Source organism: Bos indicus x Bos taurus, chromosome 13 (genome assembly GCF_003369695.1).
Source record: "Bos indicus x Bos taurus breed Angus x Brahman F1 hybrid chromosome 13, Bos_hybrid_MaternalHap_v2.0, whole genome shotgun sequence".
NCBI classification, from domain to species: Eukaryota; Metazoa; Chordata; class Mammalia; order Artiodactyla; family Bovidae; genus Bos; species Bos indicus x Bos taurus.
Genome location: NC_040088.1, coordinates 28,706,240 through 28,723,970, shown reverse-complemented (window position 1 = coordinate 28,723,970; position 17,731 = coordinate 28,706,240).

Here is a 17,731-nt window from a genome sequence, read left to right as displayed (position 1 = left end):
ACCCTCCCAGGGCTCTACCCATCGTGTCCACTGCTTATTCCACAAACGCCTCATGAGCTGTTCCTCAACCCCCATTCCTCTCCCCTTTTAATGTTCTTTAAATTTCCTTCTTTGTTGACTATGCAAATCTCTATCTCACCTCCTCCAGGAAGTCCTCCAGAACCACACCTCCTGTCTTCCCTCTTCTTTACCCCTGGAAGCTGACGTATTGCTGGGTTCTGTTACAAGGCCCCCAGTGTCCTCTCTGCTCAGAATGGTCTTATCAGAGTCCCAGAACCATGACCAGAGATGGCCACTTCCTGCCAACTGCTCACTGAGTAACCAGGACTGGCCAAGCCAGGGCAAATAGTGGCCTGAGCCCTTGACACATCTTCCTCCCCAATCTAGGACCTTTCCAACCATCAGAGGATCAGCTGCAGCCAGATATCCTAGATTGCCCTGCTGCATCTGACTGACAGGTGCCAAGGCCTGACAGTCACCCCTCCCATCACCAGAAGATGAGAGACCAATTACCCCCTGAGAAGCCCACCACCCTGGGCTCCAGCTCAGCGATGGAGCTGAGACAGTGCAGTAGCCAATGCCTTGCAGCCATTCTCAGGGTGCTGGGGGGTTGCTGGGTGGGAGACGCCCCCTCCGGGAGGACTGCCTCCAGGGTCCTGACAAGTCCGTGGGTTGTGGCCTTGAAGAGGACGTGACATGGCTCTGCAGCCGCCAGAAAGGAGGGCCAACCGTGGCTCTGGGACAGCAGGGGCAGATGAGTCTGCCGGTGGAGGTGGAGAGCCGGGCGGGTGCTGTGGATGCCACAGCAGGTCTGCCAGGCCCTGGTGGGGTCTGACTCCTTGGAGGGGCCAAGGTGCACTGGAGGAGAGAAGGGTCTGACTGCCATCAGGGAGGAGACCCTTGGACCTGTGAGTGTGATCCTCCTGGCAACCAGATGGGACTCTGGGGTTTGCCTGAGGTGTGTGGGGTCCCTGAGGAGCCTCACTTGGGGGTAGAGTGACCAGCCCGGCCCTCTCCAAGCTCCTGGGGCCTGGCTGAGGCCACTGAAAGGGCTACTGGGGGGTGTGGAATCAGGAGACAGTGCCCTGGGTATACAAGGGGGATGCCTCCTGGTCCTGAGCTTCCTTCCGGGGAGGTGTCTGCCGTCTGTGGGGCCCAGGAAGCCTGGCAGCCACCTGGACCCTGTTCGGCTTGTACCGACTTGCTCAGATCTGAACGGCCCATCCAGTGGGCAGGCGGGTTCAAGTCAGTTCTCAGGGAGAGTGAACGACATCTAAAGCCCCTTAGTGGTGAGGTCTGTCCAACCCTCGGCAGCTGTGTGGCCCGTGGCCAATGCCCTGCAGAGGAGCTGGCCCTCTCCCACCTAGGAGAACGTTTTCTCCTTCCAGGGTACAAATGCGATTTTCTGGCTCACTGAGAGGCCTGAATGTTCTATTAAACCCCAGGAACACGGAGCCCCTCAGGGGATTCGAAGAGCCTGGTCAATTTCTGGATCCCAGATGGCCTGATCCACAGCAGGAAGTGGGGCGACTTGTGGCTCTGGGGGCCCCGGGGGCCCTATGGGTCTCCTCCAGGCTCAGCAAGGCCTGCAGAGGCACCCCTGCCTCCCACCTGTCTTCCCCCGCTGCAGCCTCCCCCTCCGCTCAGGTGGAGGCCAGGCCTGCCGGACCCCCCTCTGCAGCCACGCCTCTCAACCCCCCTAACCCTTCCAGCTGCTCCTGGCTGGGCTAATGAGGTCACCTCTGAACCTGAACACCTCGGCGACTGTGGCTGGGTCACCCCATCCTCCTCCTGTGCAGACCCCTCCCCGACACTGCCCCGGCTGCCCTCAGCTCCATCCAGCCCCCCAGCCCCCAGCCACTCACCTGGTTCCGGCGAGGCCCCTCTGGCAGCATCTCTGGGGAACGCGTCCCCCGCCCTACAAGGCCTCACCACTGGGTGTCCTCTGTCGTACCTCTCTGCCTCAGGCCCTGGCGCTACCAGGGCTTCTTCCCTCTGTCCCCCTGCTCCAACCCCGTTTCCCCACCAGGCTTCCTCCAGCTTCTCCCCACGAGCCCTGTGGTCCTGGGAGGCATCCTCGTGGGCCTCTCCCGTTGTTCCCCAGACAGGGTCATGGCCCAGGACCCCCTCCTGGGGCCCTCACCTGCTCCCTCCCCGAGTCCTCATCTCACTCAGTGAATCTGCTCGAGACAGCTGAGCCCCTCTGCCCACACCCACTTCTCAGAACCATTTCTTGAGTCACTCTCTCTTCCTGTTCCCTGTTCTGCACCTGGCCCGTCATCTCTGCCGCTGTCCCCATGGGTCCCTGGGCCAGGCCGGTGTGTCTTTGTGAGGTGCCAGCTCAGGGGCCGTGCCGGGCACCAGTACACACGGGCCCCTGCGTTTCATCAAGATTATCCACCGCCCCTTCTGCTCGCTGTCTACACCCTGTGCATTATCCTGCCCTGTCCTTCCCAGCATCCAACTGCCAGGGCTCCCGGGGACCCCAGACCCTGGGCCAGGATGTCCCAGGTCCCTTCTGAGGCCCAACTCCTTTTGCTCCCTCCCCAGCCTCACTGACTTTCTGCCCCTGCCCCCCAGGCTTTATTCCCGCCTCAGCTCTCTGGGTCTCTGTGTCTTTCGCTCCCTCTGCCTCCTCTGTTTGTCACAGGAATTTTATTTATTGCAAGATTGACATTATAACAATATCAAAGGATGTTTAAGACATGTATTTATTGGCTGTGGTGGGTCTTTGTTGCTTCGCGTGGGCTTTTCTCTAGCTGTGGTGCGCGGGCCTCTCAGCGGTGGCTTCTCTCGTTGCAGAGCACCGGCTCTTAGGGCGCACAGGCTTCAGTAGTTGTGGCTCACGGGCTTAGCTGCTCTGCCACGTGTGGGATCTTCCCAGACCAGGGACTGAACCGGCGTCCTCTGCTTTGCAACGTGGACTCTTAACCATTGAACCACGAGGGAAGCTCTGTTACAGGATATTTTTAAAGGAGAACCATTCGCTCTTGGCTTGAGCATGGTGGTATGTTCCTGCGTCCATGGTCTCTCTGGTCCTGGCTGGTGACGGCCACTTCCAGTGTCACATGGGGAGCGAGGTCCTCGTCACCAGACAACGTCCATGCTGCCCAGATGCCGCAGAGTGAGGTACCTGCTGCCTACACCCCTGCGGCCTAGCACCTGTTTTAGCAAATGTAGGGAAGGACACCCACTGTCAGCCCTGGGTGGTGGGGGCAAGGAGTGCTGACTTCCTAGACACCCCCACCCTCATCTACTGGGAGTGCTGGGTCCTCAGAGGGGGCCCAGGCACCTCCAGCTCAGCACTCAGGAAGCCACAGGGGAAAGGAGTCGGTGCAGGAGGGCTCCGCCCAGGCCCCGGACACCATGTTTTCGAGGTGGGGGTGTCTCCCCAAGGCAGTGCCAGCTCCCTGGATGGCCCCAGCTCCTCCCATGCAGGCCTCAGTCACAGGCGAGGTCCAGCTGCGGGCACAGTCAGTCCACACACCACCCACTGAGGTAGGAGCTGGGCTCCTTCCAGCCCTTGGTCCTCACACCCACAGCCCGTCTCCCCTGCCTCCCCATCCCTCCTTTGCTCTGGAAGGACCCTTTTTCTGGCTGCTCCCCTGTGCTGGGCTGAGGGTGCCTAGGCTGCTCTGAGGATGCAGCCCTGAGTCAGCCCTCCTCCCCCACCACTAGGCCAAGCCATTCTCTGCCCCTGGAAGCCCCCCACCCCCACCACCAGCTGTGAACTTGGTTCAGACTGTTTCCTGCTCCTGTCCCTTGCGTGTTTGCAAGCAACTTGGGACCCGGGCTCCCGTGTGGGTCAGGGCCGCAGGGGGAGGCCCCAGGACAGCATTTCCAGGGAATTCATGTCAGCTTTTCTCAAGAGCACACCCGCCTCCTTCTCTACCCTCTGGGGGCTTTTCAAAAAGTCCGAGGGCATGCATCACTGGTGGGAATGTAAAATGGTGCAGCTGTGAAAAACAGGCTGGCAATTGTGCAAAAAAAAACCTCTTAAAACAGAATTACCATATGATCCTGCAATTCTCCCGGGGATATTATCCCCAAGAGAACTGAAAGCAGAGATTGGAGAAGATATTTGTACACTCACATTCACAGCAGCACTGTTCACAACTGCAAGAGATGGGAGCAACCGAGTGCTCATCAGTGGGTGAAGCATAGACAACTGTGCCTGTCCATGGGATGGAGCCGGTGTGCGACAGCTGTGCAGGCCAGGGCCCCAGAGGGCAGGCTGCACAGTTGGCTGAGCGAGGTGGGGGCTGCCCAGTCTGATTAACTCAAATACGGATGACAAGTGACTCATAGCCAGTTGTCTCAAATCAGGGAAATGGAAAAAACCAAGTGTTCAATAAATATTTTCCTCATAACCTTCATTAATTATGTTTCTACATGGCCTGGGAGGTGTTAATTGCCTTCTGTCCAGGCTCTGCTTACAGTGATAGGAGCACTGTCTGGGGGTGTCCTTGCCTTCTGGGTCTCACTCCTAAGCAGACTCCCCCCGGCTCTGGCAAACTGTGGTGAGTGATATGTGGTCAATGGTGGTGTTGGTGGTGCTCTGGGTTTCAGGAACAGTGAGGCCTGGATGCGAGAAATGGGCCCTCATTTGTGGAAATTAGGTGGCACGTATGTGGGGCCTGGGCCCCCTGGGCCCCCCAGCTGGGAGGGGCCTGGGAGGGAGCTGCCAACAGAAGAGAGGGGCACAGAGGAGGAGGAGGCATCGAGAACCCCATGTGAAGGCCTCTGACCTCTCCCCACGTGTCCTTCTATCCAGAGAACCCTGCCCCTGGTCTGAGGCCTCAGTGGGCCCCGAGCTGACTTGAGCAAGGAGAGGAGGGCACCCAGAAAAGACCAGGCTGTAGGGAGCAGGGCCGCTTACTGCTCACTGAGTCACCTGCCATCCCATCCTCCCCCGGGCCCCTCATCCCACACCCTGGGCCCAGCTCTGAGCTGTACCCATGCCCCCCCAGCCCGGCCCCAGCCCCCACCCTGGCACATGAGCTGCCTCATTGTGCAAAGCCCTGGGGGTATGAAGTGTGGGCTGTGGGGACCCAGCCCAGGGGGCAGCAAGGTACTTCCAGTGAAGCTCCACCACCTCCTGCAGGTGAGGTTGCTCCCATGTCATGGAGACCCACCTGTTTGTCTTCTGACCCTGGGTGGCCTTTGGGCCAGCCTGTGGGCAGCCGGCCCCACTCCTGTCCTTGACACTGCTCTCCCAAGCAGGAAATGGATCCCGGCAGCTGCGGTCCTACAGGGCAGGAAGGCGGCCTCGGGGAGGGCTTTTCCCTGTCCTACGTGTTCTGTCTTGTTCAGGGCAACATAATAACCGAAGGATGGAAAACAGTGGAAATTTCAGCCTGCAGGCCCATGGAGCAGAGTTCTTCCTAGGGTGACGGTCAAGGAGAGTGCTCGCTCTCGGGGCCCAGCTGCTGCCCCTGCACGAGCTCGCAGTGTCCACCCCAGACAGTGACCCCAGGCTGAGGGTCCCCCTCTTAAGGCACTTTCTCAGCTTCTCTTCTACCTCATAGGCAGTTGCCTTGATGTGGAAAAAAAGTGTTAATTGCATAGTTATGTCTGATTCTTTGCAACCCCACGGACTGTAGCCCACCAGACTCCTCTGTCCAGGGGATTCTCCAGGCAAGAGTACTGGAGTGGGTTGCCATTCCCTTCTTCAGGGGATCTTCCTGACCCAGGGATCGAACCTGGGTCTCCTGTATTGCAGGCAGATTCTTTACCATCTGAGCCACCAGGGAGGGAGATGGTTTATTATGATAACTGAGCTTGTGAAATGGGGATTTGCATTTACATTTTCTTCACCCTCACTTCTGGGGAGTAAAGTGAAAGGGGGGCCTCCCCACAATGGATTCTGGGAGCACACCCAGGGCTCCGCTGACCTGCGTGGACTTGATTGGCTTCGGCTTCTGTTCAGGCCAACCTGCAACTCCCGGTGGCCACAGGGACTGGGGGACTTGGGGACACAGTCTGTGTCATCCCCACTCGTCCCTTGCTGACACTTGAGAGTGGGAACAGTATGGCCCCTCTGAACACCGGAGGGTGTGATGCCCACTTCCTCTGTCTTGAGGGAAGCCTCGCTCCATCCTTTCATGCAATTTCCGGCTTTATCTGGTCTTTCTGGTAAAACTGGCAAAGTGTGGTTTGAATGGACATTTCCCTTTTTGGATAGTGACTACTTAGATAATAACAAAGAACTTCCCGTAGAGATATCCAAATACAGAACTGCAGAAGTTGTCTAGAAGTGGGGAGGGTCTGTTCCCAGTACTTCTGGGGCTGAGCTCAGGTCAAAAGTACATCAGTCAGCATGGTTATGCTGCCATGACCAGCAGACCCAAGGTCTGGGAGCTCCATCCCAAGTGGCCTCGGAGGGGGCAGTGCAGGGGCCCAGGTGGTCAGGGAAGGAGGGGCAGGTGAACCTTGTACCTGCTGAGTCCTGAGGGTGCCCACCTGAACATCACTTTCCGGGAGGGCCTCCACCCCCATCCTACCCCATGCCCTGAGGGCAGAGCAGGATTCCCGGACACAGGCTCAGCCTGACACGTGACTTCCTTTCTGCTTGGGTCTGGTTCAGGGGTCATCTAGGGGGAGCTGGGCAGAGTTCAGGCACACAGAGCTGTCAACCCGCATGGCAAGTGGGAGAAGCCTTCGCTGGCGTACCCTCCTGTCACTCCCAGATGCTCCCACCATGGGAGCAGGAGATGGGAACAGGAGTAGTGACCTCCTCAGCCCCTCTCCTGCCTTTGGCCCTGTCCTGGGTCTTTGCTCACCTGAACCACCTCCTCCATACTGTTCTGTACCCATCAGGGCCCCTAACGTGTGGCCAGAGAGCACATGGTTTGAAAAGTAGGGGGTGGCCAGGCCTCCCAGCTTCCATAGACCTGGGGGTGCCCCGCGGTCCCCAGGCTGCCTCCGGCCCTGCCCCCAACCCCCTTGTTCTGCTGAGTCATGTCCTGGCTCCACTCTGGGCAGTTGTGACTTCTGGTCAGTCGGAAATGTTTCTGGTTGAGCTGCCAGTGGCTTCATGTCCTTCCTGCCCCCTGAGAGGAAAGTTTCAGTTCTGGAAAATAACCAGGCCAGAAAGGGAGGCAAGTTTCTGCCCTGCGGCAGTTTGAGAAAGAAATTTCCTGACTGCCTGGCTCCCGGCAACCTCTGATAGCACCCTCTCCTGACCCTCAGGCAGTGGGACCACTGTGTCACAGACTGTCCTTGTGGACATGAGCCAGTGTGTCAGAGAAGCTGCTCGGCCCTCTGTGACGGGTACAGGGCGAAGCTGTGAGTTCAGGCACATGGACTCTTTCCAGAAAGCACAAAGCCCCGCAACTGCCCGGACTGACTGAGAGTTGCACAGGAGCCAGACCCTCCCCCACCTCCCAGGGTAAGCTCCTTTTCAAAGCACCTGGAAGTCAGGTAAACACCAAAAGTGGGTTCAGTTCAGTTCAGTTCAGTTCAGTCGCTCAGTCGTGTCCGACTCTTTGCGACCCCATGAATCGCAGCACGCCAGGCCTCCCTGTCCATCACCAACTCCCGGAGTTCACCCAGACTCACGTCCATTGAGTCAGTGATGCCATCCAGCCATCTCATCCTCTGTCGTCCCCTTCTCCTCCTGCCCCCAATCCCTCCCAGCATCAGACTCATTTCCAATGAGTCAACTCTTCACATGAGGTGGCCAAAGTACTGGAGCTTCAGCTTTAGCATCATTCCTTCCAAAGAAATCTCAGGGCTGATCTCCTTTAGAATAGACTGGTTGGATCTCCTTGCAGTCCAAGGGACTCTCAAGAGTCTTCTCCAACACCACAATTCAAAAGCATCAATTCTTCGGTGCTCAGCTTTCTTCATAGTCCAACTCTCACATCCATACATGACCACAGGAAAAACCATAGCCTTGACTAGACGGACCTTTGTTGGCAAAGTAATGTCTCTGCTTTTTAATATGCTATCTAGGTTGGTCATAACTTTCCTTCCAAGGAGTAAGCGTCTTTTAATTTCATGGCTGCAGTCACCATCTGCAGTGATTTTGGAGCCCCCCAAAAAAACAAAGTCTGACACTGTTTCCACTGTTTCCCCATCTATTTCCCATGAGTGATGGGACAGGATGCCATGATCTTCGTTTTCTGAATGTGGAGCTTTAAGCCAACTTTTTCACTCTCCACTTTCACTTTCATCAAGAGGCTTTTTAGTTCCTCTTCACTTTCTGCCATAAGGGTGGTGTCATCTGCATATCTGAGGTTATTGATATTTCTCCCGGCAATCTTGATTCCAGCTTGTGCTTCCTCCAGCCCAGTGTTTCCCATGGTGTACTCTGCATGTAAGTTAAATAAGCAGGGTGACAATATACAGCCTTGATGTACTCCTTTTCCTATTTGGAACCAGTCTGTTGTTCCATGTCCAGTTCTAACTGTTGCTTCCTGACCTGCATATAGGTTTCTCAAGAGGCAGGTCAGGTGGTCTGGTATTCCCGTCTCTTTCAGAATTTTCCACAGTAGCAATTAAATCTTTAGAACAGAAAAAAAAAAAAAAAAAACAACCAGCTTGTGTAAGGCTGGAAGTCCCCCAGGGTGGGGTCAGGTACAGATCTCTCTGAGTGCCTCCCTGCACCACCCTGCTGGCACAAGTGATGCTATTCAGGTTCATAGACATCACTGATCTGAATATTCATGCCACCCTCTTCCTCTTCTCTGGTCGAAGAGGAAACGTGGTTCCTTGTCTCAGCTCCCTCTGTCTCTGACTGCGACATCTGTCCCCATGAGTGGGTGTCACTCCAGTACACAGAGGTGAGCCCCATCATCCCACGGAAACTCCTAAATGCTCCAGGGGGGACGCCTTGGGAAGTTTTACACAGCACAGTAGGTCCGTCCAGGGAACCAAGGACAGACCTGACCAGCCTGACCCTAACCCTAGGCACGTTACAATATTGCCCCATCTGGGCTTCTCCGTGGTCCATGCCCACGAGGCTGGCACATGGGCTGCGCCATGGGCCTCAGTCTGTCCATATGTGCAGTGGGGCAGTAAGTGGGGCTGTAGGAGAGCTCAGGGGACAAGACTACAAGCTTCCCAGAAGCGTGTGGCCTTGGGGTCACTGTCCCATCATGCACTAATATTTAAGAAGCATGGATCAAACCTTCTAAAGCAGCCATGGCTTCTGGCAACCTCATGGTGCTGGCAGCACCCAGCTCCTCCCAGGGAGGTGGTGAGTCTTGGCTACCGTGACATGTCCCTGAGCTGACCGAGAGTAGCACATGGCCAGCACCTTGCAGCTCTGGGGCCAGAGTCCTGGCCTCCTTGCCTCTGGTGTCTGCAGGATGGAGCTCCTCCCGGAGGCTTTTTCCTGTTCTGGCTTTCAGATGCACCACATCCCACGGTTCATGGCCCTTTCCCCACATTGCTCCCACCTCTGCTTCCATCGCACGTCTCCTCTGGCTCTGAGCTTCCAGCCTCACTGCTCTCAACCCCAGAGACTACCAGGCTCATCTCCCATCTCACAGCTCATACCCCTTTGCCAAGCAAGGTTCACAGATTTAGGGTTAGGATGAAGGTATTGTTAGGGACCACTCTCCGCCCACAAACCAGCATCTCAGCTGCTACTCAGGCACCCTCCCTCCCCAGGTCCCCTTGCTGTCCTTTCTCCTCTTTGTGCCTGCTCCAAGGGCTTTCAATCCCTTGGCCTGGGATCTGAGCTGGCATCTCTCTGCAGGGGTGGGGTTGGCCCCCCAGGTCACCCAGCTAGTGCCTGGTAACTGAGACTTTTCTGCTATTGGTTCTATGCCGGCAGGGCATGCATCTGCTCCCGCCCCACCTTGCTTGTCCTTTAGAACACCGGTAACGTCATTCATCTCACGGCTGTTAACCCAGGTGGGCTACCTGAAGGTGGGGGCTGGAGACACTGCCTCTGATACCCAGTCCCAGCCACCTAGCACATTAAGCTGATTTTGTTACCTTTAAAAATTTAAACTGATACTTGTGCAGTTTTTGAAAGCTTTTAAGTATGTTTAAAACAACTGAGGTAAATGAGTGTCCTTTTTGACTATAGATCTTATGAAATTTAAGTATAAGCAATGATTTCTGGTAAGGATTTAGGTTCTGAACTTAGATGCACTGTAAGCATAAAACATCTGGGAACTTTGAAGACTCAGCAGAAAAAAAGGAAAGTAAAATACTTCATTAATAACCCCTGATGTTGATTATATGTTGAAATGATAATTTGGGGGCTATTTCAGGGTAAATCAAAGATTTATTAAAATTAATTTTAACTGTTTCATGTAAAATTACAAATGAGGCTCTATTCTATTTTTATTCAATCGTAATAATCTAGATGCACGAGTTTAACAAACAAAACCTGAAGGTTTAATGGGCCACCTAGTGGTGAGTGACGCTGGAGGCTGTGAGTCTCTGGGTGGCAGAAGAGTGTGCACTGTGTATGTCTGTGTGTGTGTGTGTGTGTCTATGTGTGTGTGTCTATGTGTGCGTCTATGCATGGCTCTGTGTGTGTCTATATGTCTCTGTGTGTCTTTGTGTGTCTCTGTGTATCTGTGTGTGTGTCTCTGTGTGTCTGTGTGTGTATCTGTGTGTGTATCTATGTGTGTGTGTGTCTGTGTGTGTATCTATATGCGTCTGTGAGTGTCTATGCGTGTCTCTGTGTGTGTGTCTATGTGTAACTGTGTGTGTGTCTGTATCTACGTGTCTGTGTCTCTGTGTGTGTATCTATATGTGTCTGTGTGTTTACGGTTGTCTGTACATCTGTGTGTGTCTGTGTGTGTGTGTCTATGTCTATGTGTATGTCTATGTTTGTGTGTCTCTGTGTGTGTGTGTGTCTACGTCTGTGTGTGTGTCTGTGTCTCTGTGTTTGTGTGTGCATCTACATGAGGTGGGTGTGGTGCTGGACACAGTGCTGACTACACAGTGGTGTGAAGCCCATGGTCTCTGCCACAGAGGGGTCAGTCTGGGCCTCAGTCCCCAGCACAGTGGGCATAGTGGATGTCCCACTGACCCCTCCTTTGCAGAGGGGGCTCAGCTTACCAGCTAGGGCCCAGGGGAGAGGCTGGTCTCCACCCAGAAACAAGGCCCTGCCCTGGGCTCCCAGAAGGGTGTTCCAACCAGGAGCTTCCTCTCCCTCTTGCCGTTGGCTGGACCATGCAGAGGCTCTTGGGGCCTGGGGGGTGTCCTGGACCCCACTCACCACCTGTCAGAGGAGGCGGGTCCTGGAGGGCTTAGGCAGGAGGGCCAATCTGGGTGACAAATGATCCCCCTGCAAGGCAGCAGACTTCTCCTGGGGTGTTTCCAGCAGGGGGCATTTCCAGAGAGAGCTCTGCTTTGCTGGTTACTAACTGCTCACGGGCAGTGGCCTCCTCACCCTTCCATCAAAGTCACCTCCTGGGGTACCGTGTCCCAGACTCATTCAGCCTCCACCCCACCCCGTGCTCAGGAAGTGGATGTCATGTGGTGGATACCTGCCATCAGCAGCTGCAGTGGAGACATCTGACAAGTAATGACTCTTTCTTTGGGAAGCTCTCCAGTCTTTGAGGGGCCATGAGTTCTCCAGGCAGGCCAGGGGACAGTGGACTGGAGGCCCACAGCAGGGCCAGTGGGGAGTCGACCTGAGCCTGGCCCACCAAACTCTTGGGCTCCTGGGTGGCTGTGGGGCCGGTGGTGAGATTGACCCAGGTAGGGGTAGGAGTCTGGTGGCCCTGGCGGTGAATGTGTGTGTCGGGGGAGGTACATGGCAGCCTGATCCACTGGGCACCAGTAGGGAACCTGCACACCCAGAGTTCTGTGTTCATGGTATTCTGGTCAGAGCCAGAACTGAGAAAGCCAGCACAGCCAGCCTGAGACGAGAAGCAGGGAGCCCAGTGGTGAGCAGGGTGGGGCCGTGGAACCCTCCAGAGCTGGGCCACAGTGAGGGGTCCCTGGTGGGACATGGGTCCTCCAGCCCTGGGTCTGCCGAGCTGGCTGCAGCTTTGTCCCAGCGACGCTGTCCCGTGTCCCCTGAGGCCCTCCCGCCTTGTGAAAGCTGGGAGGTGGTGGCAGCCTTCTCCAGCCGTTGTGGGTGAGCAACAGCACTAGAAGACAGATGCGAAGCAGGGCGGTCTGACACTCACTCTCCTGGCACCTCCCTTGGGCAGCAGGTGCAGTGAAAACCCTGTGGGCACGGAGGGTGGCTGCTTACCGGTCACACAGAGCTGGACGCCGCCATGGTCTCCACCCCTCACCTGTGTTTCCTACTTGTTCTTCCTCTGTGTTTTGATAGAACCCTTGGGCAGCGCCTCCCTGGGATGCATGTCTGAGAAGATGATGACGCCCAGAAGGTGATAAGTCAGCCGGCTGCTTCGGGACATTGGAGCCACCAGGAACACAGGCAGGCTGGCAGAGGTGCCCAGTCACCACCCTCTCCTGCCCTTTTGGGCCCCTCGAAAGCTGTGGCTGTGCAAGAAACCTGCCCTTGGAGGAAGGGCTCCACGCGGAAGGAACAGGTAGACACGAGGGACAGGAACTGGCTTCTCCATGCTCTGAGCTCAGAGCACATCAGCAGCCCTGGGCCCCCGGGCCCTGGGTCTGCCCAGCTACCCCAACTCCAGCAGCCACAGGACAGCGGGTATCTTTGCCAGTGTCTGCAGGCAGGAGGGGAGGGACGTCTGGCCGGCTGCCGGTCCTGCTGAGTGAGAACCTTGGGTGCGTGAGGGACTCAGCTTTCCCAGGAGGGAGGGGAGTGAATCAGCTTCATGGAGGAAGGTGACCTTGCTGGTGACTTTAGGAGCACTGCCTCTGAGCCAGATTCTCGCTCTTGGCTGTGTGTCCAGGCAGGTGTGGTTCTTCCATGCCTGGTAGTCCCCGTCTTCGTTACAGCAGAAAAGGAAGTTACAGGATCCCCCAGCAGGCTTGCTTCTCCCATCCCTGTGTATCCGGGCACCTGAGGCCTCAGGTGTCCCCTCGGATCCTCTTGGGAGGGGGTGTCCTTGACCATGTCCTCTGGACTCAGCTGCCGAGTGAGCCGATCTGAGCCTTGCCTCAAATCATCAAGGCCTCGGCTCCTCCAGGCCTGGGCTCGACGTCCCCCTAAACAGAAAGCAGAGGGTGCCACTGGCCCTGGGTTGTTTCTGCCTTTTGGTGATGCTGTTATGAAGAACTCTGTGAACATCTCCTCAAGATCCTGCCTTTATTCCTTCCGGTAAATACCCAGAGGCAGAGATGCTGGGTCAGACGACAATTCTAGGCTCACTTTCTTGAGAGGCTGTGTCCTCTTTTCTAGCTTCCTGTCTTTTACTTCAGTGGAGTCATTCAGTATGTGTGTGTGTGGCTGGCTTCTTTCATGTAGATTATATTTGCAAGACTCATCCTGGTTGTCTCATTCAGTGGTAGCCTCTTTCTTTGTGTTGTTGTGTTGTGTGCCATTGTACGAACAGGCAACAGTTTATCCAATAAACAGCACGTAGAGGGACTTCCCTGGTGATCCAGTGACCGGGACTCAGAGCTCCCAGGGCACTCCACCCAGGTTTGATCGCTGGTCGGGGACTAGATCCCACATGCCACAGCTAAGGTCCTGCATGCCGCAACTAGGATCCAGAGCAGCCAAATATATAAATAAAAATATCTTTTTAAAATGGCACATAGACACTGGGCTGTCTCCAGCTTGGGGCTGTCGTGAATGGTACTGCCTGGGCAGTCTGTGCAGAGCTGATGGGTTCAGGGTATGCGTGAGCCTTAACTGGATTTCTGTAAGTTTAGCCAAGCAAAATTCCAGTGGAAAGGAGTTGTGTCGTGCTTAAATACCTGATGTACCTTAACACACCTGACAATAGCCACACACACTTATCAGATACTTCCGAAGAGGAGTCTAACCCTGTGACAACCTCTCTGCAGGGCAGACAGGCTCATCCCCCCCACCCCGATGTTACAGGTCAAGATAAAGCCTTGAGGTTAAGCAGCTTGCCCGGCTGCCACTGCTGGTGAGCGGAGAGCTGGAATGCAGGTCCTGTTTCCCACGGTCCGCCTTTATTCACCTCTGAAAGGCAGGCACTGATTTTTCCTCTCCACCACTCACGTTACCTTTTAAAAATTCTGTTTTAATTGCAAGGAAAATATTATGACAGTGGGCCTACCCCGGCCGCCCTGCCGCTTCCTCTTCTGTTATTACAGTAATCGACTCACTGAATTGGTTGAGAGGAGGGGCCCGTCTTCCTCGTCTGTGTTTGCCGGTCTCGTTCAAGTGCGTGCCTCTTTGCATTATGATTCCAGATAATTCAATTGGAAGTGATTTATAGAACAAAATCGATGGGAACGGAAAGCTGATTAGTCAGCAGTGGAGCTAGGAAACCCATCGTCTTGTCATTTCTCCTGGTTGGTAGTGAGAAAGTTCCCGACAGTTGCTTGGTCACCTGAGAGCAGTGACCAGGGTCAACATGCCCTTGACCATCTATTTATTTACTCATTCCTTTCCTATAAGACAGTGCGTACATGTTGCCACCCAGATTTCTCAGCCCCTTCACTCCACTTCACAGTGTACAATGGATACCATTCCATGCCCGTAAATATTCTTCTACAGCTTTCTTGGTGGCTACCTCCTGTTCCACCATAATTTACCTAACTTACACGGACTGTTTCCAGCTTTGGGGATTATGTAGGATGACTATCCTTGCATGAAAATCTTCTGGCAGAAACTTATTTCCTACGGACATATTTCCATGAATTTTACTGGGATTTTCGTCTGTCTTTGCACTTTTCAAAAACGACACACCCATTTCTACTCCTCTTGGCAGAGCATCAGTTCAGTTCAGTTCAGTTCAGTCACTCAGTCATGTCCAACTCTTTGCGACCCCATGAATTACAGCACACCAGGCCTCCCTGTCCATCACCAACTCCTGGAGGTTACCCAAACTCATGTCCATCGAGTCGGTGATGTCATCCAGCCATCTCATCCTCTGTCATCCCCTTCTCCTCCTGCCCACAATCCCTCCCAGCATCAGGGTCTTTTTCAATGAGTCAACTCTTCGCATGAGGTGGCCAAAGTACTGGAGTTTCAGCTTTAGCATCAGTCCTTCCAATGAACACCAAGGGCTGACCTCCTTTAGAATAGACTGGTTGGATATCCTTGCAGTTCAAGGGACTCTCCAACACCACAGTTCAAAACCATCAATTCTTTGGTGCTCAGTTTTCTTCACAGTCCAACTCTCACATCCATACATGACCACTGGAAAAACCATAGCCTTGACTAGACAGACCTTTGTTGGCAAAGTAATGTCTCTGCTTTTTAATATGCTATCTAGGTTGGTCATAACTTTCCTTCCAAGGAGTAAGCGTCTTTTAATTTCATGGCTGCAATCACCACCTGCAGTGATTTTGAAGCCCCCAAAAATAAAGTCTGACACTGTTTCCACTGTTTGCCCATCTATTTCCCATGAAGTGATGGGACCGGATGCCATGATCTTCGTTTTCTGAATGTGGAGCTTTAAGCCAACTTTTTCACTCTCCACTTTCGCTTTCATCAAGGGGCTTTTTAGTTCCTCTTCACTTTCTGCCATAAGGGTGGTGTCATCTGCATATCTGAGGTTATTGATATTTCTCCCAGCAATCTTGATTCCAGCTTGTTCTTCTCCCAGCCCAGCATTTCCCATGGTGTACTCTGCATGTAAGTTAAATAAGCAGGGTGACAATATACAGCCTTGACGTACTCCTTTTCCTATTTGGAACCAGTCTGGCAGAGCATAAGAATGCCTTTTCTCTGTCCTTTGGCCAGAATTGGCTTGACAATGTAAATCATCATTTGCCAGTTTGGCAGAAGATGAATTGAATGTCATTGGCTCTTTCACTGTGTATCTTTGATTCAGGCAAAGTCAGGCATTTGACGTGAGTTTCTTGGTGTAGTTGGTGAAATGCCTGTTCAAGTCTTCTGCCCATCTTCTGTGGATGTGCCAGTGCTCCAATACTTCAGCTACATTTTCAGAACACTGTTGACTGTCCATCTGTAACATGGATTGAAACACTCATTCTTGGTTTGCCATTTGCTTTTAATTTTGGTTTACGGTATCTCTAACCATACAGGCGTTTTAAATTTTCACAAGGTCAAGTACATCAGTCTTTTCCTCAGTGGTGCTTGTTTCATCATCCCAGAATAATAAAATGATTCAGCTGTGTGCCCACTACTTTATCTGTCTGGCAGACTGGGGTATGTGGTGACTCAAGGCTTCTAAACGATGCTTCAAGTACTTTACTTACATAATTAGCTGAGGGTCTTGCATTAGTGACCAGAAATTGCAGACAGAATATAATTATATGGTTTTTAAATGGGCTGAAGTTGATAGATCTTCATCAACCCCCATGAATACAAAGTTTTCCTGGTGGGTGGACTTGGAAAGGGTTGTCTTCCGTTAATTCATCATCTTTCATCTTCTGGGTGGTGACCCCTGAGGTCAGGGTCAGTTTCAGAACCACTGCTGACCCCAGCAAGTGCAAACAAGGTCTCAGAGAGGGGAGCCTGTGAAAGCCATGGAAACATAGGAACAGGGTCCTGCAGATACAGCCTGTGTGGGTATGGTTGGGCTCCTTGGGAGATGTGAACACTTGAGTTGCTTCTGCTATGTCTGGAGGTGCGAGGCACGGGGCACAGTTGGTGCTGGGTGGGTCTCAGATGGACCTGTCTGAGGTCACCCTTGTGCCCGACAGGCCTGCCTGGGAGAACGCCATTGTTTCTAATGCCGGGTGACATAGGGAAGAATCAACTTGTGGAATTTCATAAATCAAGACTATTTTCGTTCCAGGGATTGAAAATTGATCACGGTCTAAGCCATCACGTGTCAAGCAGATCCAGGAGGCCCAGCTCCCTCAAGCTCTCTCTCTGCCAGAGAGCCCCACGCGTCAGCAGTTTTCCCGGAAAGCAAGCGTTTTATGTTTAGCATCCTTGCAGCCGATGACTGTAATGTTGCCGCCTGGCCAGACAGGGGATGCGGAGGGCGGGCGCTCCACTCCTAAAACTCCTGGTCCTTGGATGACCCCTCGGGGGGAAAGCTGAGGCCTCTGGGCTGGAAGCCGCTCAGCCCTCCGGCCCCTCCAGCTGCCCTCACCCGTATTTCTTCCTTCATTTGGCACAGGCTTGTGGCTCCACTGGACATACCTGGAGGAGGAGACTTTTTAAATGGCTTATGCTCCTAATATGGAGAAGGGCGGGTTTCCCAGGTGGCTCAGTGGGTAAAGAACCCATCTGCAATGCAGGAGCCATAGGAGACGTGGGTTGGAGATGTGGGTTTGATCCTTGGGTTGGGAAGGTCCCCTGGAGGAGGGCATGGCTACCCACTCAAGCATTCTTGCCTGGAGAATCCCATGTCAGAGGAGCCTGGTGTGCTACAGTCCATGGGGTCGCCGAGAGTCAGAGTGACTGAAGCAACTGAGCATGCACGCACATTGCTAGTCACCTCGGATGCTATTTAAAGAGGAAATCACATAACCTAAAATTAGCCTGCCCGTGGTGGACACACAGTGGCCCTCACACTCCTCCGTGTGTGGCCATCGAGCTGGAATGAGCTGGGGTTCCAGCTGGCCCACAGTTCAGAGAATCTGCTCGTGACAGGTGTGTAATTGAGAGGTTCCCCAGACCAAAGCCTCCATCACCCACAGTGGGGAACACACCTGGGCCCACAATTAACGCACAGGGATTTTTGACATTTGAAGCTGTAACAAATATTCTTTATCTGCCTGTCATCCATCTGTCTGGGTTCTAAATTGTCAGAAAGTG